The 23,623-nt window shown below is 36.5% G+C and overlaps 1 protein-coding gene across 2 annotated transcripts in view; it reads left to right on the top strand.

Annotated features, from left to right (window-relative positions):
- The window catches only part of GABRB1 (gamma-aminobutyric acid type A receptor subunit beta1), a 376,389-nt gene that overhangs the window by 122,873 nt on the left and 229,893 nt on the right, over positions 1–23,623 (top strand). The window lies entirely within an intron of this gene.

The following is a 23,623-nucleotide window of genomic DNA, read 5'->3' as shown; positions in this document are numbered from 1 at the left end:
AATAATAATAATAAAGAAAATGTATTAGGACTCCTCCATTTCCCACAGTTGCTTCTGTCTACCTGCCTGCTTCATTCTTCTCTCTGTGAATAAGGTTCTGCTTCTTAGTCTGAATGACAAGTAGATGACGAGCATGTACAAGTTCTCGGCACAGAATTGTAATTTCTTAATTCAAATTCAGAATTTTCAGGAGAAAACAGCTGGTCGGAATATTTCCTCCTAGTCCAGTCAACTGTGGCTAGGAGTGCTGAATCATATTCTATTAAAATGCCTGCTAGGGACTCAAGTGGTCATTATGCATATTGCATTTTATGTACCATGAAATGTATTTCTTGCCCTATTTTTGTTTACTCCTCTTATCTTGATTCATTTATATGCTATATTATTATTTTATAAAATTCTACAATATTCCTTATGTTTTCTGAAGTTGGTAGTCATTTCTCAGAAACACTTCATATCTTTATTAATGGTTTTTAAGCTATGACTACAGACCTCGTTAGCTTGGATACCTGTTTTTTTCTAAAGATACTCATGATCCTCATTAACTTCAATAGGAATTCAAGTAAATATAAGCATCTATTATGCTGAACAACATCCCGAGACCATGTGTTAATATGTGACTATCCTTTTAAAGATAGTTCTGCCTCTAGAGACACAGGCTCCATAACATACCCCCCTTGAAATGACTTTTTTATTTTTCTGACTCATATATCAATTAAGTCAGACTATATTCCTTGAGGACAATAACTATGAGCTAAGCATCAGTTAGATGCTAGAAAGAATGGATGAATAAAATAGAATTCCATCCCTAGGGGAGTTTACACTATAAAGGGAAGGCATTAAGGAAACAGGTAATATAAATGACTGTGATAAATGGAAAATAAAGATAATCACAGAAGAAAGAAAATTCTAGTCTGAACATAGATCTTGACAGTAAGTAGGAGAGAAGGAGATAAATCATCCAAGAGATGCAAATCAAAACAACAATGAGGTAGCATCTCACACCTGTCAGATAAGATTTAGAAGTTATAAATGAAACAAATTGAGAGGGGGAAAAAATCCCCATACTCATATCAATTGATGCAGAAAAAGCATTTGACAAAATCCAACACCCTTTCTTGATAAAAACTCTCAGCAAGGTGGGAATAGAAGGATCATACCTCAACATAATAAAAGCCATATATGACAAACCCACAGCCAACATCATACTCAATGGGCAAAACCTAAAACCATTTCCCTTAAGAACAAGAACAAGACAGGGATGCCCACTCTCACCACTCCTGTTCAACATAGTACTGAAAGTATTAGCCATAGCAATTAGACAAGAAGAAGAAATAAAAGGCATCCAAATTGGAAAAGAAGAAGTAAAACTGTCGTTATTCCCAGATGACATGATATTGTACATAAAAAACCCTAAAGACTCCATCAAAAACAATTAGACTTAATAAATGAATTCAGCAATGTAGCAGGATACAAAATTAACGCCAAGAAATCTATGGCATTTCTATACACCAATAGTGATCTTACAGAAAGAGAGACTCAAAGAGCAATCCCATTTACCATCACACCAAAAAAATTAAGATATCTAGAAATAAACTTAACTAAAGAGGTAAAAGACCTCTACTCAGAAAACTACAGGACATTGAAAAAAAGAGATAGAGGAAGACATAAACAGATGGAAGAACATACCATGTTCATAGATTGGTAGAATCAACATCATTAAAATGTCCATACTACCCAAAGCAATCTATAAATTCAACGCACTCCCCATTAAAATACCAACAGTATATTTCACAGACCTAGAACGAACTCTCCAAAAATTCATCTGGAATAAAAAAAGACCCCGAATAGCAACAGCGATCCTGAGAAAGAAGAACAAAGTAGGTGGGATCTCAATACCAGATATCAAGCTGTATTACAAAGCCACTGTTCTCAAAACTGTCTGGTACTGGCACAAGAACAGACATATAGATCAATGGAATAGAATAGAGAACCCAGAAGTTGACCTGAACCAATATGCACAATTAATATTTGACAAAGGAGGTAAGAACATAAAATGGAGTCAAGACAGTCTCTTCAATAAATGGTGTTGGGAAAATTGGACAGATGCATGCAAAAAAAATGAAACTAGACCACCAACTTACACCATACACAAGAATAAACTCAAAATGGATAAAGAACTTAAATGTAAGATGGGAAACCATAAAAATACTAGAGGAATCCAAAGGCAACAAAATCTCAGACATATGCCGAAGCAATTTCTTCACTGATACAGCTCCTAGGGCATTGGAAACTAAAGGGAAAATAAACAAATGGGACTACATCAAAACAAAAAGCTTCTGCACAGCAAAAGAAACCATCAACAAAACAACAAGAAAGCCCACTGCATGGGAGAACATATTTGCCAATGATATTTCAGATAAGCGTTTAATCTCCAAAATTTACAAAGAACTCATACAGCTTAACAAAAGGAAGATAAACAATCCAATAAAAAAATGGGCAAAGGACCTAAATAGACACTTTTCGAAAGAGGACATACAGAAGGCAGAGAGACATATGAAAACATGCTCAAAGCACTAATCATCCAAGAGATGCAAATCAAAACAACAATGAGGTACCATCTCACACCTGCCAGAATGGCTACCATCAACAAATCAACAAATGACAAGTGCTGGAGAGGATGCGGAGAATAAGGAACACTCATGCACTGCTGGTGGGAATGCAAACTGGTACAGCCACTATGGAAGACAGTATGGAGTTTCCTCAAAAAGTTAGAAATGGAACTCCCATTTGACCCAGTAATCCCACTTCTAAGAATATATCCCAAGAAACCAGAAACACCATTCAGAAAAGATATATGCATCCCTATGTTCATAGCAGCACAATTCACCATAGCTAAGATTTGGAAACAGCCTAAGTGCCCATCAGCAGATGAATGGATTAGAAAACTTTGGTACATTTACACAATGGAATACTACACTGCTGTAAAAAAGAAGGAATTCTTACCATTTGCAACAGCATGGTTAGAACTGGAGAGCATTATGCTAAGTGAAATAAGCCAGTCAATGAAAGAAAAGTACTACATGATCTCACTCATTTATGGATAATAAAGACCATTATAAACTGATGAACAAAAATAGATACATAGGCAGAGTAGCATCGAACAGACCGTCAAACTACAGCAGGAAGGCCGGGGACGGTTGCGGAGTGGGGGGGTGGGGTGGGGAGAGATCAACCGAAGGACTTGCATGCATGCATATAAGCATAACCAATGGACACAAGACACTGGGGGGTAGGGGAGGCCGGGGGAAGGTCAAGGCGGGGGCGGGGGGGGCGCGGGAAGGAGACATATGTAATACTCTTTGTAATACTTTAAACAATAAAACAAAATTTAAAAAATAATAATCTACCAACAATGAAAAAAAGAAGAAGTTATAAATGAAGGATACTGGTCATTGATTGGATGGGAGGTTGGAGGTGAAAGAAGATAAGACAAAGTCAAAGATGACATCCAAGTAAATTGACAACCAAGATGGTGCTTGGAATGGAAAAGGTAAAGAATTACCACTTAATTGAGTGATTTTCAGTCTCTTTTATTAGGATTTGTATATATATTATAGGTTAAATTTGTTACTTCTTTGTCACTTTCCTTTTATTAAAATGATCGCCACTTCATATTCCCCGTGTCCTCTTGGAAAGCATGATTTCTTTGACCTTGCTGGGGGCCAGAATTGCAGATGTATTTGTCATTATAAACTAAAAATATGCTGTTAACTGCACTAGAAAGTTTGTACCAATACCTTTAGCAGCAGTACCCTGGGATGACTTTTCTATGTTGTTATGGAATAAGAGCAGCAAGCTAAAATGCTTTTCCCACCTTGTGGCTGGCAGGTGAAAACAGGAGGCTAGGAGGATGTCACCAAAAAACAAGTATTTTCTCTCCCTTATTTTAACTTGTCAATTGAGTGAGCAATGCCCTTCCAGCAGTGCTGACCCCGGGCACACTGTGAATTGTATAAAATGTGTCTTCCATGGATACTCTCATTTCTTCACCTGTATTGTTTTCCTTCCCTTTTAGGGCATCGTGTTTGAAAATGTCAAGGGTTTCTACTGATTGCTCTATCTTAACAGGAGGTACTCGTGCACACAAATACTTCTAGATATAGATTTTAAAGTAAAACATATACCATAGGGACAGACAGGTATAATACATTCATTTTTAGTGTGATTTCCCTAGGATTTTACATATCCTGTGGATACTAATGGTATATGGATGGAGAAAACATTTTGGAGATGCTCGTGATATCAGACTCTACATGCAATTACCTTCTTCATTGCTGGGTCAGATTGACTTTGTATCTTGGGCTTTGTATTTGCATAGATATTTGTCTTTCAGACAATAAATTCTAAATATACAGTTATATGCTAGTTAGGTGAATAATAATAATAATGTCAGCTCGCATGTATTGAAAGTCTTAATACATGCTAGGTCTTCTTTTGTACCTAATGTCCAATGAACTTGTTCCTGTCATAGGGCCTAGAACTATCTCTTATTTCTCTCTGGATCTCACTGAGAATGGAGAAGTTTTATATCTTGTTCATTGTTGCTTTCTCAGCAACTAAAACCATCTTTGCTGCATAATATGCATTGAATAAACTTCTCTAAGTATATGAATAAATACTGCTCATTAATTGTTTTATGTATATTTGTATTTTCTCCCTGCCCATACTAAAGACAGAGACATGATAAATTTCATATCTCACATAGGACCTAAAATTCTAGAACTGAAAATTCTGAGTACTAAAATATTACTGGTGCCCTGACCGGTTTGGCTCAGTGGATAGAGCGTCAGCCTGCGGACTGAAGGGTCCCAGGTTCGATTCCAGTCAAGCGCATGTACCTTGGTTGCAGGCACATCCCCAGTGGGGAGGGTGCAGGAGGCAGCTGATCAATGTTTCTCTCTCATTGATGTTTCTAGCTCTCTATCCCTCTCCCCTCCTCTCTGTAAAAAATCAATAAAATATATTTAAAAAAATAAAAATAAAATATTACAGTGGGGCCTTGACTTACGAGTGTCCCGACTAACGAGTTTTTTGAGATACCAGCTGTCTTTTTGCATTGAGTTGACAGAGTAATTTGAGTTAATGAGCTCCTTAACGAGCTCAGTCTCGGAACGAATTAAACTCGTAAGTCAAGGCCCCACTGTACTGGTAAATCTGACTGAATGATGGATTTATGTTATTGAATACCAAAAACATATATACAACAAAGACTGCTTTAGGAGGTGTGTTAGTTTCCTATACCAGCCATAATAAAGTACACAAGCCAGGTGGCTTAAACAATACAATTTTTCTCTCCGAGTTCTGGAGGCCGGAAGTTTGAGATCAAGGCATCAGCAGGGCTGTGCTCCCTCTGAAAGCTCTAAGAACCCATCCTTGTTTCTCCCAGCTTCTGGTGGCTCCCGGCTTCCTTGGCTTGGGGCTACACAACTCAAGCTTGGCTTTTGTGTTCACATCACTTTCGCCTCCTCTGTCAACTGTATCTTCCATGTATGTCGCTTATAAGGACACTTGTCATTCGCTTTAGGGATCACTGAATAATCCGGAATGATTTAAAAATCCTTAAATTAATTACATCTGCAATCTACCTTATTCCCAAATAACTTTACATTCATAGATTCTGGGGATTAAGACAAGGACATATCTTTTGTGGGCCAACATTCAACACCTTATAGGAGGTATGTGGTATACCAGGGAGTATACTACAGCCTTGGAGTTGGGCATAGCTGGATTCAAAACCCAGCTTAGACATTTACCACTAGACCTTAAATATCTCTCAATCTGTTGTTTTATCACTACACCTGCTTTTATGAATTGCTAAGAATACTATGTGTGATAATGTATAGAAAGTGAACAGAAAAATATCTGGTCCATTGTAAATGCTCAAGATATGTTCCCACCCACTGTGGCTGCGTGACTCGGTTGGAGTGTTGTGCAATACGCCAAAAGGTTGTGGGTTTGATTCCCGGTCAAGGCACATACCTAAGTTGCAGGTTCGAGCCCCAGTTGGGGTGAGTGAGAGAAGCAATAGGTTCATGTTTCTCTCTCACATTGATGTTTTTCTCTCTCTCTCTTCTTTCCTCTCTCTCTAAAATCAAGAAACATATACTCGGGTGATGATTTTAAAAAAATAAAAAATAAATATTCCCTTCCTTCTCACTTTCTATGGACTTGAGTGAAGGAACTTCATTAGTTCCAGGCTTTCTTCTGAATACCAGCTTTAACTTTCACAGTATTTTATTGGCTACTTCTCTTGTCAAAGTCTTCTCAGGAATTATTCTTCTGTGGAATCTCATCATCAAACCAATTAAAAAATATACTCAAGACTAAATACAGCAAAAGCTCTTTAAAAATTATAACTAAGCTTCTGTCCTTAAGAGTTTGCAATCAATATTTATTTTTAGATATATGGAGGTAGTTACAAATAAAGGGGATTGGTGGTTGTTCCTTGGTATTGCTGGTGGGAGGGGAAATTAAATGGCTCATAAATAGATCACTGTGTCTTCTATGACATTGTATAAAAAAAAAGTATCTGTGAAATACCAGAGATGCTTGCCTCAAATCTTTATTTTGGCAATGCCAAAAATCTCTGAGATAGACTGTACTTAGGGCAAAATTAGAGTATTAATGAAATTAAAGACTTCAATAAAGGAACAAAATCTAGAACTTTTCGACATGTGAACTTCAAAAAATCTTTATTTATATGCCAAATAAATTAACATAAGCTTAGATGGGGCAGGTGTTCACCATTTCATAGCTAGAAATTAAATTTACAGTAGAAGTTAAACATACTTTGTGTCTGAATGAGGGCATTGTTTGATCAATTTATTCATCAATGCAAACATCCAAGAGTGTTGATAAATGTGTATTATACTCTGGATATTGTGCATAACATGGTAAAAAAAACCAACACATAAACTCTGCCTTCCTATAAGGCAGAGTCCAGGAAGGAGTATAGACATGTAACTAGATAAATGCAATGTGGTATTCTCAGTTTAATACTAAGGCATAGGAATAGCATAGAGGAGGGAAGAAGTAAATCCCCTGAGGTTCCAGTGCTTAGTAGAATGCCTAGATAATAGTAACCATTCAAAAAATAGTTGGTAGGTGAATAAATGATTGCCTTGGGGTGAGTTTCAAACAATAGACATGTCTAAGTCAAAAATAGTAAGATCCTAAGCTAGGCACTTTCAGCTTGTAAAGAAAATAGCCCAGTTACGATTATTTGAGTTGCTAATACATGGAGGAGTCAGCACCCACAACAGTCTTAGCACCCTAATAGCTGGGCTTCACTGGGTAATAGGATTTAGGATTCAGGATTAGCTCTAGAGATCCTCAGCAGTACCATCCAAATGACTCAGCTACTTGTCTTTGCTTTACCTGTAAACACATCTAATTCCCCTGCTTTTGGCAGCAACCCTGGCTAGTCTCCCTTTTTTCTACATACTGCATCTTCTCTGTGTGTCTTTGTTTCTGCTCCATGCTCCTAACCATGTTCCCTTCTGTGTGTCTTTACTTTTAAGAGTCTCTGTTCAATACAGAGCAAACATCATGTGCAGAATGAATATTCAAGGACAATTTATAGCCCACTACTCAGTCTTTATAGGTCTATCTTTTAATTAGAGTTGTGGCTAGCCAGGGGAAGTCATTTGACCACAGTATGTTCAAATATGTGTAAAATTAATTACTGTGGACATGGCACACCCTCAGAGAACTATTTCATGTACTATATAACAATCACAAAGGGGATGCCAGTAGTATTGTGAGAACAGTGGAAATAAAGCAACCTCTTGGGGTATCCCTGAGTTACACTTGCAGTAGTAAGAACTACTACTTGTTGAATATGTAATTATATAGTAAGTGCTATGCTAAGCCTTTATTACATTATCTCAATGAATTCCAATAAAATGATGAGGAAACTGGACCTCAGAAAGATTAAGTGACTTGGTAACAGAGCTAGTAAAAGAAAAAGCTTTGAATTCAGTTCTAGTTCACTCCAAATTCTATCCTCCAATTGTGATACTATTTGACTACAGTTTCTAAAAGTGCAGCTTCACAGTGGATTTTAGGGGAACTATCACAGCTAACAGCACATCATGCTCAACTAAGAAAGGAGTGCTCATGTATAATGTATTAGAGAGAAGACCGACCTAAGTGCATATGACTGCTTTGTCATGTTATCAACAATCAGATCCCCAAATCTCCTCAGTTGGCTGTTTCCCTGGCCATGGTGACAATGCTTTATTCAGTTTATATCAACATATTTAAATCTACTTAACATCTATTGTGTCTATGTTCTAGATTTTGTGGGCATAAAAGATAAATGAGACATGGCCCACAGCCTCAAAAACATAAAGTAGGAGATAAGTGAAGATAAGTGAATAGCTTAATCATGACCATTCCAAGTGGAATGGGTAAATGTTATAGTAGAGACATTAACAAGACAACAAAGGCCAGGGTAAGAGAAAGATTAATTTGGCTTGAATCAAGGATTAGAAGGTCTTTGAGGAAACTGGGATAAACCAGTTTAGTTTAGTGGGTAAGTAGAATTTTGACTTCCAAGAAGAGGAAAATACAACCAAAGGCATAGATAAGGAAAAATACAAGAATGTAAATGAAATAATAAGTAACCCTTTGTGTCTATAGCAGGGTACACCTAAGTGAGCAGGTAGTTAAGGGGGGAAAATGTTGAAAAAATAGGTTGAGAAGATTGTTGAGAACCTTGCTTGTCAAAGAGGCATCTGGACATATCTTTTTGGAGGTACAGCACGTACAAACAATTGTATTCTTCCAAGTGAATCTTCCCTAAAATACAAATGAGGAAACCACAAAAATGCTGCCCATAGTGACTCCATACTAGACTATAGCCATCATTTGCATTCATGTGCAGTTGCAGGGTGGCAAGCCAGCATGAATTTTCAACCACTCTCCTGAAAACTGGGGCTCATGATGGCGTTGCAGAGTATCCTCTTCAAATATTTCAAATATGAAGGACACTGATTACACACATACATGCACACACTTACACCCAAGAAAGGGGATGGATCGAGGGAGAGAGAGATTGTACTGTGAGAACAGAAAGGATTTTTATTGACTTGTCTTTCATCTTGTGGAAGAAATGAGCATGATGCAGCATGTCTATTCATAGATCTCTAAAAACCATTTCTATTCAGGTGATCTTGCAAAATCAGGGAATGCATATATAACATAATGAATATTTAAATGTAATGGGAACCTCAGATCCTCCTGAAATTAAGGCATTTCAGTGACAACATCAGAAGGGGACTGACTCCAAAGGGATGAAAATTGTTACCATGGCAACTCCAAGGCTGACTCATTCATAGAGAACTCCTTAAACTTGTGACATGAGAGAAATTGCTTGAGGAATTTTAACACAGTACCAAAATACACATTGCTCAATGCAGATGAGAAAATACATCAGCATAGCCTTTTTTTTTCTCCCAAAGGCTCTTTCTGACATTTTTATATGAGATCTCTCCTGTCCTTCAGTCTCTCCCATGTTCAGGACGGGGAAGTAGCTCCAGAGTAAGTGTGGAATATTGGAAGGAACTCAAGTTGCTATTAGGAAATAAAATTCAGCATTATGATTGGAGATATTACTTTAGTGGCCACACCATTTGCTTATTCTTGATTTCTCCTCACATCTGACCAGGGGATTGGATTTTCAGTTTGCTTCAGTCTTACATGTTTTAAAAATAAATGTGCAAAACCAGAAGTAAGTTGGAGGTACAGGAAAACTCATAGTACCAGAAAGTAATAGAACTTTCTCTTTCTCAGTCTCCCCCTTTTCCTCTTTTTGTATTCATGAAAATGGCATTTTTATAGGTGACACTAAGACACTAAGGCCTACAGTTCCTTTTGCTGCAATGGAAAGAGAGTGTAAAAGGAAACTGATAAAATTGAAAATGACATAAGTGGAGACAGGAGCAGATTTTATAGGATGAATGAAAGCATAGTCATTGCTCATTTAGGAATCTGAAGAACACTTAGGGAATACCCAGGTCACTGTTTCTCAAATTATATTCTGAAAATTAATAGCATACTACTCTCCTTGGAAGCATCTATCAAAAAATATAAATTTCAGAACAGTTCTCCTCAGAATCATACGTAGTGGCCCAAGTAGTCCTGGTGGAAATTACGTACATTGAGTGTGAGAATCATTGATCTAAGCAATGTACTCACTTTATCAGATGAAAGAGCTCCCTGTCTGGGAATTTGACTTGCCAAAGATTATCCATATGCTTAAAATTCATTTCTCCAGATCCTTAGATTATTCTCTTTAGCAAACCAAGTTTGCCACATGGATTTTTTTTTAAAGGTAACGTATTTAGAAAATAATTTTAAGTGCTACAAAGGTTAGAAAATGACTAAATTAATACCTTTTAAATATGCTTAAAAGGAATGTGTTGGAATGTGACTCCACAATTTAACTAGACATTTGATTGGCTGGGTGGTACAATATTCTGATCCATTTTTGTAGCTGATGTCTAACTTTGAAACATCCACCCACCTCCCTTAGTGGGTGGATAGGGCCCACTAAAAAATAATAATATGCTTTAAAAAGTGAGTTTTACTTGTCCTTTACATCTTGCACTTTACATGAGAAAACACTTTTCTCAGCTAAAGATTGGAGTTTGTTAATATGTGTTTGGAGGGTTATCTATAGATTTGGATACTTAGGCTATTCACCCTCAGCAATACTCCATCACTTGAGTGATGTCAGATGAAATGCCTTGCATTCACACACTGAAACAGCATGCATTTTTGTTCTCAGTCAGTGGAAAAAGAAATACTGATAAGCACTAAGCTTCTGTCCAGGGCCCTTGTCTTGCCTTAATACTTTGATAATTTTATTTAATCTGGTAGCCTTAGTGTCGATGAGGACTCATTAATCTGTACCCCTGATCTCTCCACTCCCTTCTATCAGCTATAGTATTTATATCTCTACTTTAAGCACTTCAAATTAATATCCAAACCCAAAGCATCGGTGTTTTTCTAAATCTGGTACTTTTCCAGCACCTGCATTCTTTTCTGCCTCTCCCATCCCTACAGCAACCAATTTAAATCTATTCTCTTTCCTTGCAATTTTTATCTCTCTTTTCCCTTTATATGAACCCTGTTTTTCTGCCTCCATTCAGACTAATAGTATGTTAGTAATAGTACCTCCACTGTAATTTTAAATTGTTTTTTAACTGGGATGGCTGCCTAGGGATTTTTCTCACACTCTAGTCCATTGATTGGACAAGTAGGCTTTGGGCCTTCACTAGACTGCAGGCCCTGTGCTCAGACACTTGGGAATCACAAAACAGGTGCACCCTCATGGAGTTCACAGTACAGTGGAGGAAAGAGAAGAGCACCCAGAAGACTGCCCTGTACAGGGATGCAGGCTATGATGAGAAGGCGCTGTGGGAGCATATGAGGGGCCAAACCCAGACCTTCTAGCTTCTGATGAGGGAAAAAAGTTACAATTTGGCTTTCAATGTGAGGCCTCCATCAGTGGGATAACCAGGCAAAGGGGCAGGAGAGGATGAATGAGTGTTCTAGGCCAAGAAGACTTCACAACAATAGAAAATACATTGTGTTTGAGTAACTGAGAAGAGACCAGGGTGGCTGGATGACAGAGTAAAAATGGAATCAAGGAAGAAGTGCAGCTGGAGAGACAGAAACAGAGAGAGCACATTGCTTGCCCCTAGGGAATTTGTATTTTTAACCTCATAACATTGTGGGCCCATTGAAAGTTGAAACTCTGGGGCAACATAATCATATTGGCAATTTAAAAAATTGAAATAACACTTTATCTGCCACAACAAATGGATTAGGGAAGAGCAAGACTGAAAGCAGAAGGCTAGTTAGGAGCCTAAACCCAGTAAATCAGGTGAGAAATGATAAAGGCCCAACTAGATTATAGCAGCTGTAAATAGAATAAAGAAATATTTTTATGAAATAGAAGTGCCAGGTTTTATTGATTTATTTAATGTGAAAGGTAAAGGAGAAAAGAGTCAAGAAAGACTCTCAGTTTCTGATTTGATCAATAGGGTGGATGATTGTTTCATTCACTGAGCATGGGGGTGGAAATGGAGAAGGTGATTGCAGGGTCAGTGGTCATGATTCTGTTTGGGGCATGGATAGTTCCTTCTTTTAGCATTCCATCATCTTGGTGTTAGAGGCGTGGATGTAGAATATAGTAGCCCCTACCTTCAACCAAAGAATGCTCACCCGCTTCTCCTAGAGTGTTAGGCAAAATAAACACAATCTAAATGAAGAGATTCTTAACCTGTAGGCATGTGCCAAGTTTGCTTTTCATCTGACTGTCAGAAATGATTTCTAGCAAGGGAAATATACTTGCTGCCTTACCTAATGATTAAGGAAGCTTTTACTTGGAAGTGGTAAAATATTTTTTAATGTGAAAGACATTCTACCATCAGAAAATCATTCTCCTTTCTGTACTCCTCGAGGATTGTTATGGAACAACAATGTCATCTTTCCCTCAGCTAACATCTGAAGAATCATCCAGAGCAGTGATGAACAATTGATTGTGTTTAGCATTCCGTGGGGATGCTGCGGCCCACGGATAAGAGCATGGCAGTGGCCTTCATGGTCACCACCAAGCTGATGAAGGGGAGGTCATGGGTAAAACATCAGAGAGGACTGAAAAGTCTACATGAGAACTGGATGTTAATGATTAATTGGCATCCATAAAAAAGCAAAGAAGAAGTCAGTCTTAAGAGATAAAAGCCATGTCCTAGGATGAAAACCTTTTGTGCTTGTAACACATACTTAGGACATTGCTTGTTATGTGCCACAGTGGGAAGAACGAGGAATTTAAAGTAAGACAGAGTTGGGTTCAAAATTGAAGCTCTGGCATTTCCCAGCAGAGTTGCTTTGGGCATTCCTAAACCTCAGTTTCATCTATAAAAAGGGAATGTTAAATTCAACTTCATAGAGTTGTTGCAACGTTTAAATAATATATAGGAAACACCTAATAAACTACTTGTCATATAATTAAGCATTCAGTAATAGGCAGCTCTCATTAAACTTGATAGCTTAAGAGAATAAAAAATATGTTATGTACTAACTTGTTATGTAATATGTTAAGCTAGTTGGTTTTCCTTATTTAGTCAACTATAATTTTCAATGTTTTTTAAGACTATTATGTACCTTATTTCAATTTATTATTCCAGCAGACTTGCTGATCATTTTCCTGCCCATCACATATATAAGAAGATTGATTTTTCAGACTAGTTGAAAAATTTGCTTCAAGATCACAGAAGTAATGAACAATGAATCTTAAACTATATTTCAACTTTCTATTTTAGCCAGACACCTAGTTGAGCCCAGCCTGTGTGGCTCAGTGGTTGAGCGTCAACCTATGAACTGGGAAGTCACGGTTCATTCACAGTTAGGACACATGCCTGGGTTGCAGGCTCAATCCCCAGGGAGGCATGCAGGAGGCAGCCGATCAGTGATTCTCTCTCATCATTGATATTTCTATCTCTCCCTCTTCCTTCTTCTCTGAATTCAATAAAATATATATATATATATATATATATTTAAAAAAAAACTTAGTTGATAGCTCAGTTTGTTTTGGCATGGTGTTAGCATGGAGGTTTTATTCCTCGTTGGGTCCAGTCTGTTTGTACTTAAATATGCATGTTTGATAATGGACCAAGGATGACTATGAAGTTACATGAGAGGGAAATTAAATTTATCAGAACCATTTGCTTTAGAATTTACAAACCATTCTTTCTACCCTCCCAAAGAAATTTCTAGAGTTTGATTTTTTTCCCTTCCTCTCTCCTTATATAGCATAACATTGCCAAGATCCTTCCCTGCAGCAGTCTGCCAAGTCACTTTTTAGCCAGATCCAATAGAAGACCAACAGAAATTTGAGCAGATGCTCAAAATGAGTTTGAGCCACTGGAGATGGCCAATATGGATATTTATGTAGCTCTTTGGTTCCGTAAACCTAACCATGTTTTTTATAAATTTGAATTTAGCTCATATTTAGAAAATGATGCTACCAAAGGAGCAGACTATGGTTTCATTTTTATTTACTTTAGCAAGTTATCATAGTAAACTCCTGAGAATAGTATTATACTAGGCAAAGATGCAATAAATACCAGCATTTGATATCTATCTGTCATCTCTCTCTCTATCTATTGAAAGACAGTACTTTATTGCAGAATTATTTATAGTTGTAAAAATTTTGAAACAACTTCAATGAACATTAATATAATTATGATTAATTTCCATATGATAGTGTCTTTGTATCCATTAAGTGGAAGAAGCTATATCTCTACCCATTGATTTGGAGGAATTTCTGTGCTGTACCATTAAGGAAAGAAATATTCCCAGAACTGAATATAATGCTATATTTTATTTTAAAAATATTTTTATTGATTTCAGAGAGGAAGGGAGAGGGGAAGAGAATCATTGCTTGGCTGCCTCCTGGACGCCCCACATTGGGAATCGAGCCTGCAACTTGGGCATGTGCTCTGAGCGGGAATTGAACCGTGACCTGCTGGTTCATAGGTCAAACTCAGCCACTGAGCCTTGCCAGATATATTTTAAAAGTAATGACAAAAGCTCCACTATACATTTATATGTTCCTATATAATTGTATGAGCATGAGAAACACACAAAGTGTTGCCCACCAAAATACCAATTGGCTAGTGACAAAAAAAAAAAAAAATGGGATGGAGAAAGAGAGGTTGATAAGCAATAAACAAATAAAAAACAGATGAATAAATAAATAAATAGCTATGGAAAAGGTACAATTTTCATGATTAAAAAAGAGTAGTATATATAGAATACTTTTTTTAAAAATTAAGTAGATAGAAAGAAAAGGTAGTCACCAAACTTTTATTAAGTGAACATGATAAAGTTGAAATTTGGGTATTATAATTTGCTACCTGTTCTATTTGGAGAGTTCCTTGGGGTCCAAGAGATCATTACCCACAGTCTCCTAGAATTAATAATTTGGTGGAAATCCATCTTCCCCTTTAAAAGTCTGAAAATAAGATTCCTCAGAGTTAGCTAAGGATTTCTTCCTGGGGAGGTATTTAAAACTTCTAAGAGATTATCAGAAATATTTGATTACCAAAAGAGAGATTACTGCATCCATTAACAATCCCTCCTTTTCCACCCTATAACTTTTTAAAAACATGAGAGAGAGAGAGAGAGAGAGAGAGAGAGAGAGAGAAACATCGATGAGAGAGAACCAATGATTGGCTGCCTCCAGCACACCCCCTACTGGGGATCAAGCAGTGACCTGACCATGAATCAAGCTGGTGACCTCTTGGTGCATGGGACAACACTCAACCAACTGAGCCATATCCACCAGGGCCACCCCATTCATTTTGGTAAGCATTCCTAAGGTCTTATTCTCCTCCAACAAAACAGTTCCAGACCTAAAATCCTTGCTATTGACTACCCTATACACATTGCAAGATCACAAATCACAAGAGAAAACTATGTTCCTGGGCTAGAAAATTATGACAATTTTTTCGTCTCTTCTAAGTAGTGTGCGTGTGTGTTTTGATAGAATCTTAGTTTAATTCTGATTCTCATATCCTATCCCAGCTTAGCTCACTGCATAGTTGGCTTTTTCGAGTTGCCCTGAGTACCATATACTGCTTATCATTCTGTTCATATATTCATAGCTCAACTCAGAATGGTCAACCGTCACATTCTGAATATTTCACTAGATCCTCCATGTAGCTGATTTGATTTCTGCTCTTATTTAGATATTGGGGAAAATAGAAACACTAATTTTTTATGATCCTCTTGAACTAAGGAACTTTGAAAATAATCTAGTGTGTCATATATAATTAATTATATTGTTTAAAATGTCAGTGTAGTTTATGAATCATTTTCCTGATAAATTAATCATTAATCTAATATTATTTTATTTATAATTTTGAATATTGACTAACTTGTAAATGAGCTTGAAAGTTTCACTGAATAGAGATCCATTTGTAAAGCTTTAGAATAAATAGGCTTATACTTCCAAAGTGTTGGAACTATCAATGAAATTTCACTTGATATACTTAAAAATGTTGAAAGTCACTGTGAATTCATTCCTAAAGAGTAACTTTGCTTTTAATGCTAGGTGTTTTTACCATCTTCCAGAAACTTATCAATTTTATATATTAGTGGGAGCTATAGACTCATTAATCTTGAGTGATTTGAAAATAGAATTCTGGATTATTAATTTTTTAGTTAACTGAAAGTCCCTATGTATATTATCTAAGGGAGACCAGTTTTTCAGAATTTAAGATGAGTTTGCACTAACATCCTTAATGTTGATATCAGGTGACCCAAAACACACAGCATTACCTAAGTCACACTTAGCTAACATATCTGAGCAGCTGCTATCCACTGTCCACTATGCTAGGGCCTAAATATATAAACTTGTGTCCTTAAGGAGTTCAAAATCTAGTGGGACTGAGAAGTAATTACAAAATAAGTGCTACAATCAAAGTAGAAGAGTGTTGTGGGAACTCAAAGGAGTGAGTGACTAATCTTAGAATCATATTTCCCAGGGGTTCTGTCCTCTTCTCACCTTGCACTGTCTCCATGGTGAGCCAATCCATTTCCAGCGCTTCATCTATCAACGTGACTCACATGGCTGTTTGTTCTCCCTGAGTCCTGTTCTGGCCCATAAGGACTTACTTGGTACCTCTATGTTCAAATGCCACAGACACCCACAAAACAAACCAGCCCAAAATACATTAGTCATCCTCAGCTCCAAATCTCCAGTTTTCATTGTTATCTTACTCACTGAGGTCAGAAACCAAGTGGTCATCTTTGATGCTTCCTTCTAATCCCCCGATCAAAAGGTCACCAAATTCTGCCTTTAAGTGTTTCGCACACTGTTTTCTCTTCTTCACTCCCCTGTCAGGGATAACTCAACTCTGACTTATTTATCTATTCTGCAGGTTAATACCAGAGCTTGTTAAGCTGATATTCTCCTACTTAATAATTTTGTCTCCTTGGGTAGGTAGCTGCCAATAAAGAAAAGTGGAACCACTCCAAGTTCTCTTAGTATGTGGATTGGAGGGAATTTCATGCAGGACTTTGGTTACACGGGTGATGGAAGAACTAAAAAGCCTACGGAGGGCAGCGGGCCAGCTTGGAAACAAGCAATGCTGAGTCTCACCCACTGGCCTATGAGTTACCTGAGGCAGGCAGAGGAAATGTATTCAACTTTTTCTCCCAGGCATCTGGTATAATACAATTATTTAAATACAGGGGTAGGCAAAAGTAGCTTAACAATAATAATGATAATACATAATGCAATAATTGATAAATAATAATTCAATAATAAATTCATGATTTGTGTACTCACAGCTATACACCTATTTTTGCTCACCCCTGTATAGTCAGCAATCATTAAATGTTGACAAAATGAATTAATTACTCTAAGAACCTAAGATCTTTTTGACTGAGAAGTTTCTAGAAAACTGTCCCTGCTTCAGGCCCAACATTTCAATATATCTTACCATGGAAACAACTCTAATTATATGAGAATTTGAGTCTTTAGATTCTAGAACATAAGACATTTAAACTGTTACCAAATGAAACAAATATTTTATCATATCCATTTTAATAAATTGGATTCCTTGTATAGAAAAATGTTATATTTTTAAAGAAAATGAATATTTATAGTTTCTACAATAGATATTAAATTACAAATGCTGAACATCTTATATTGGTGTCATCTCAGCTTCATCTAGTGAGACTCTCATCTAAGTCTTTACTTCAGAACACAAGTACCTACTTTTGTTGTCATGTCAATGTCATATGTGTTTCATATATCACAATGTGCCCATGTGACTCTCATTTGGTATAGGCCTATAACTCTTAATGTTTTTATTCCCTGACAAAGTTGATTAATTACAAAATTGTTCAGAACACAATGCAAGACTGACAAAAAAATCTGACTACACAGATGGATGAACCAAATGGGGTTATTTAGGATGAGACAAAGGTAAAAAAAGATTATGATCTCTGAGGCATAGCATGAGGCTACAGTTGGTAAAAAAAAATACCAGTAATAAATAAGAACGTGGGCTTTGGCAACAATAAGAATGCCTGTATTTTAAAGATACAACAGAACATGGCGAAAGAGTAAGCACAACAAACGTATGCAGATTGAATATTAACATAATACTAAATGATGGTAAGATAAAAGTTTAGACATTAACAGCCTATCTGCAGATACAATGATGAATTTCTGTTGCAGATGTACATAATGGTGACAGTAATATGCAAAACATTAATTTAAACTGGAGGTTCCATTAGAAACAGATGTTGTGTGGTTCATTTCAATTACAGCTTATATTGGTTTATTTGTCAGGCTATTTATTACTATACTTTGTTTTCATGAGATGCAAATTGTATGGTTTTCTTTGTCCTATCTTTACAGGAGGTATTACTTATTACACTTAGTCTCCAGGTTACTTCTTCATTGTGGTTGACAGAGAATTGTCTTGATAGAAGTAAATGTTTTCCTTCTCTCTCCTTGTTCTCTTGTTTAATAAAACTAATATGTCTTCCCCACCCCTTTTTATTCAGTCATTTAGTAGCTCTGGGTCTCAGATTTCTCATAATACCTCTTTCTTTTTTTTTAAATCAGGAGATGGACCAGATGATTGTTTTTCCTGGGTTTCCTTAATGTGTATAATTATTGTTTAATGAGATTCTAATATGGATGTTGATCAGCATCATTAATATGGCTCTTTCTGATTAGAGGAAATAAAGATGGAATCAACTTAGCACAAGGAAAGTGGAGTTTGTCATAATGAGACAAGAGCACTCATTAGAGGTTGAATTATTGAACATGTCCAGACCTCATAAGAACTAGAAATAAAAAGTAGAAAGTATCCGTGAACTTGCTTGTTCATGCTATAACAATATCAGACCCTTCCTCTGATGGCTATTTTCTGCATCTTTATTTTCTTTCTTCCTTTGTAGGCTGGGTTCTTCTCTTCATTCATAATTTCTCCCATTCTCAAAACCTCATAATAGCAGTGCAGCCCTAGTTAATATCATGACCTTTGCACTGGTCATACATCTCTCATCTCAGATCGTTTATCCAATAGCAAATTTCTGGGAGAGGACTCTGATTGATCCGTCTCATCTTTTTGAGCCAGGCACAAGTTTATTGCCTGCCTGTGGATCAAGTGCTCTTAAGCAAGATATCTACTCTCCATTTTCAAGGTGGATGGGGACAATAGTAAATGATATAGAACTTGGCCTTGCTCAACCAGCAAGGGCTGTAGACAGGGCAGTTTCTATCACAAAGGGACTGTAAAAGTGGTAAACAACAACGCACAGCTCTACTACAGTCCTCCTTTGGGAGAAAACAACCTTAGCTTGGGAAAGAGCAGACATTGAGTTCATGTACAATGGAAAAATAATTTTCAGGAAAGAGGGATTTGTATTTGGGACCTCTTATAATGTATATTCACATGATGAAAGATGAAATACAAATGTGTGCAAGAATCCTGGGAACACACACACACACACACACACACACACACACACACACACACACATATATATAACCTGATTATATATGTGGCTTTAAAAAAATTTTTTTAAATTTCTTTATTGATTAAGGTATTACATATGTGTCCTTATCCAACCATAACCCCCTATGTGGCCTTTTTTGAAATAATTTAAAAAGGAAGGGTTGCTCGCATGGGCCTTATGAATGGATGCAATATTTTAAGATGTTAAAGCACTATTTTGTCTCTTTACTAACAAATTAGACTGAAATGTGCTGATTGTGGAGGCAGCTAATAAGGGATGCTCACTTTTCCAACCCACTATGAAGTCTTCTTAGAGCTCATACTGGTAAAATGCATACCTCAATATATTTGCCTAACACATAACTCTTTTCCCCTATTTGGGTGCTAGATAATTAATGGATTTTTATCAAATGATTTCTGGTGGTAAAGTGGCCAATTATACATGATCTAATGCCACCACTCACAAAGTGTCAAGGGGTATATTAAAGTCTTGGGGTAGACATATTAGAGTACATAGTTTTCATAATAAATAATGATAGAAGATTTTGATATTTTTTTACTGATACTAAAAAGAAAGATATATTCATCTAATGTAGGGTTTCTTAACCCTGGCAGCACTGACATTTTGAACCAAATAATTCTGTGCTGAGGTAACTGTACTGTGCGGTGCAGTATATAGGGGCATCCCTGGCCCTCCCCACAGATGCGAGTAGCACACAGCATTACCCCCAGTTGTCACAACCGAACTGCCCCCAGACGTTCCTAATGTGCTCTGGAGGAGGGTGGGGGAGGGGGGGTCAAAATTGCCCTGAATTTAAACTGCTATTAAAACAAGTGTAATTTTTATTCTTCAGAAGAATGACTTTCATTTGTTTTAAGTATTTTCTTATTTCTTTAAACATTTTTAGATTTAAAAAGTATGCCCTCCTGGAGCTCGATTGAGTACTCCAGTTTGCTATCGTCTATCTTCCTTTTCCTCAATGAATTGAATTTTGTCATGCCTGAATTAGCCTGACCAATTTCATTAGCTATCTCATACCCATTAATCCCATTAATTTGCCTCAGTATCAAAGAATCCCCTACGGCCTGTATTTCTAAATATGTCCCACTTCCATTTAAGGAGTAGCTTGCAAACCTGAGAAAGCAGATAGGATACTTGTAAATATACTTGGGAAGAAAAATTATTTTAGTGGTTCCCACCAAATTATTAATACCTTTGATTTTTTTCTGAATTTTCATTCTCCCTGGAGTGCTTGCACTTTGGACTAATGAAGAATTAATAGAAAATCTGTTGTATGAGGGAAAAAATACAATAATTTTAATCTTTTCATTTCTATATAAAAATAGGATACACCAAAATGATGTCATAGGCTTTGTTATATTCAGATGTCACTGTTCATATTTATATTAAGCTTTAGAGGGAAAGAATAATGCATTTAAGGCACAGTTTATCATATCTCAGACACGTAGATAATAATGTCTATCATAGAGAATTTGCCGATCTCACACGGTTTGGAGAAGAATGGTGATAGTAGATATGAAGGGTTATAAAAACCACAGTGTACCCTCTGGGAGAAAGAGATTATTGTCTTGAGTAAGGTACAATGTAGATGGTACAAAAAGAAGAGATTGCTGTGCTTTAGGTCTTTCCAAAATGTTTATCATTATCATTAACTTCAAAAAGTTTTTATTAAGGTTAGGAATCTTATATGTCTATATTTCATTTATCATATAATCAGGTTATAGATTAAAATAATAACCCTAGACATACTTAGGAAGAAACATTCTGAAGGGTACTTGTCCCACATCACCCATTTCCAAATGTAACATTGGAGCATAAATTTTCACTGAATTACTTCTTATTGAAAATGGGGTAAGTTATTGCTTTAATTTAAAACCATGATGTGACTTTTAGTCAATGTTTATTGAAAATAGTGTGAGTTGTGTAGAGCAAAGATCTTACTGCATGTATATAGTTCTTTCTCTACGGGAAACAAAACAGTTTCCAGAAAGAGAAGGGAAAATCTACACACTCCCACGACTCCCCCCCTCCCCACATACACACATTTAAATGTATGCAGAGATTACTCCTGCTTACATTATTTTCTCCTTTTCACTCTCCAATGTTTACTTACCACAAACTCATATTTTAATTATAGTGTATATATTTACAGTTTTATTTTGTCATTATAATCTTTCGTACTTGACAATAATAAATGTTTTCCCAGTACACATTAAAACTATTGAGGAGAATATGGAGTAAGAATTTCACTTCATGGTCTTATTCTGAGGAAATCCTTCGTAGCACTCATGAGATTCTGGAAGTTTATGGGCATTCAACATGAGTATTTTTTCCTATTTATTGAATTTATTGGGGTAACACTGGTTAACAAAATTATATAGGTTTCAGGTGCACAATTCTACAACACATTATCTGTACACTGTCAAGTCTCTGTCCATCACCATTTATACCCCTATACCCTTCTCCTCCTCCCCTCACCACCGTCCCCCCACATTGAAACATGTATTCTATTGCTGATCATGCTGATTCCTATGGCAGAATTTACAATAACATGTCTTTGGCTAGTTATTACTTTTCTTACACTGGCTGAATTACAAATAAGAAACCAACACCAAAACTTACAAGTGATCACAGTTGGTTGCTTATTTTCATGGTCAAAGAGGTCCTCTGCCTACAAGTACTTTAATAAGCATCTCTTTAGAAATAGAAATGCTTATGAAAATGAATATGTAATTTGGAAGTATGATATAAGTCTTTAAATAGCAATGAACAATTTTGAAGATAATATTTGTGTAGCATGTTATAGTTTCTAAAGTACCTTCACCATAATTTTCCCAAGTAATGCTCACAGTAAGCCAGTAAAATGCTATTATTTCTAAAATGAGGCATTCAAAATACAAGGGGTTAGTTTAGTTGGTCATGGTTACATAGCTCTGCATGCGGTAGATCTTGGAATCAAGGTATTTTGGAATCTAAGATCCAGAATTTTTCTAATTCATTTCCCTCTGAAAAGGTATGATGTTAAAAATTTGAAGAGAACACAGATAAGAATGGTAGCAATTAAAAAGAGAATTGTGTATAAACCTGTGGGTTCCTTTGTAATTGAAGGTAAGGTGGAAGGAAGTTTTGGACATTTAAAGGGAATATTGCATGATTAATAGCAAATAGCATATATCCTTGTCATTGAACAAGAAATAATAAGCTTTGAATTATTGCAAGATGGTTTCTGAGTAAATAGTCTAAGCATTCTTGAATATAATGGTTAAAGGACACTGAAACTCATTATCCAGACTGAATATTGTGTTATTCTTAAGAAATGCATAACTATCCATCCAGAGATCTAGATAAAGTACAGTTTGCCCACATGTGAGGCATGATGTGAGTCAATGTTTCTCAACTAGTGAGTGGTATGTAGTGTACATACCATTCTGTAGAGCAATGGCAGTACACCAACATTGTGATGTCATTGCTACCATTTATTTTTTTAATGGACAACTATCATTTGTATTATTGGATTTCTTTAACCCTGTCTGATGTGGCTCATTTGGATGGAGCATTGTTCCATACACTAAAGGGTGGTAGGTTTGATTTCCAGTCAGGGCACATACCTGGTTGCAGATTTGATCCCCAGTTGGGGCACTGCAGAAGGCAGCTGATCGATACTTCTCTCTCACACATCAATGTCTCCTCTCTCTCTCTCTCTCTCTCTCTCTCTCTCTCTCTCTCTCTCTCTCCTTTCTCCTTTCTTCTCACTGAAATTAAAAAAATAATTATAAAACCAGAAAATACAAAAACAGACAATTACAGATCTAAAATAATCATTCCCTTTCTATAATTTTTAGTGTAACCTTTTATAGGAGGTGAGAAAGCAAACTCAAGTACAAACCTATCTCTGACCTCAAACCAATTCCTGAAACAAAGCAGGGATGAGGGTAAGAGAAGAACTAGTGAGCAGTTCCACCACTGATGTCATTCTCAGGCC

Source organism: Myotis yumanensis, unplaced genomic scaffold, assembly GCF_028538775.1.
Source record: "Myotis yumanensis isolate MYYU_CA2020_CCGP unplaced genomic scaffold, mMyoYum1.0.hap1 SCAF_1, whole genome shotgun sequence".
NCBI lineage: Eukaryota > Metazoa > Chordata > Mammalia > Chiroptera > Vespertilionidae > Myotis > Myotis yumanensis.
Note: the sequence above shows the minus strand (reverse complement) of the source record. Positions and strands in the feature narration are given on the sequence as shown.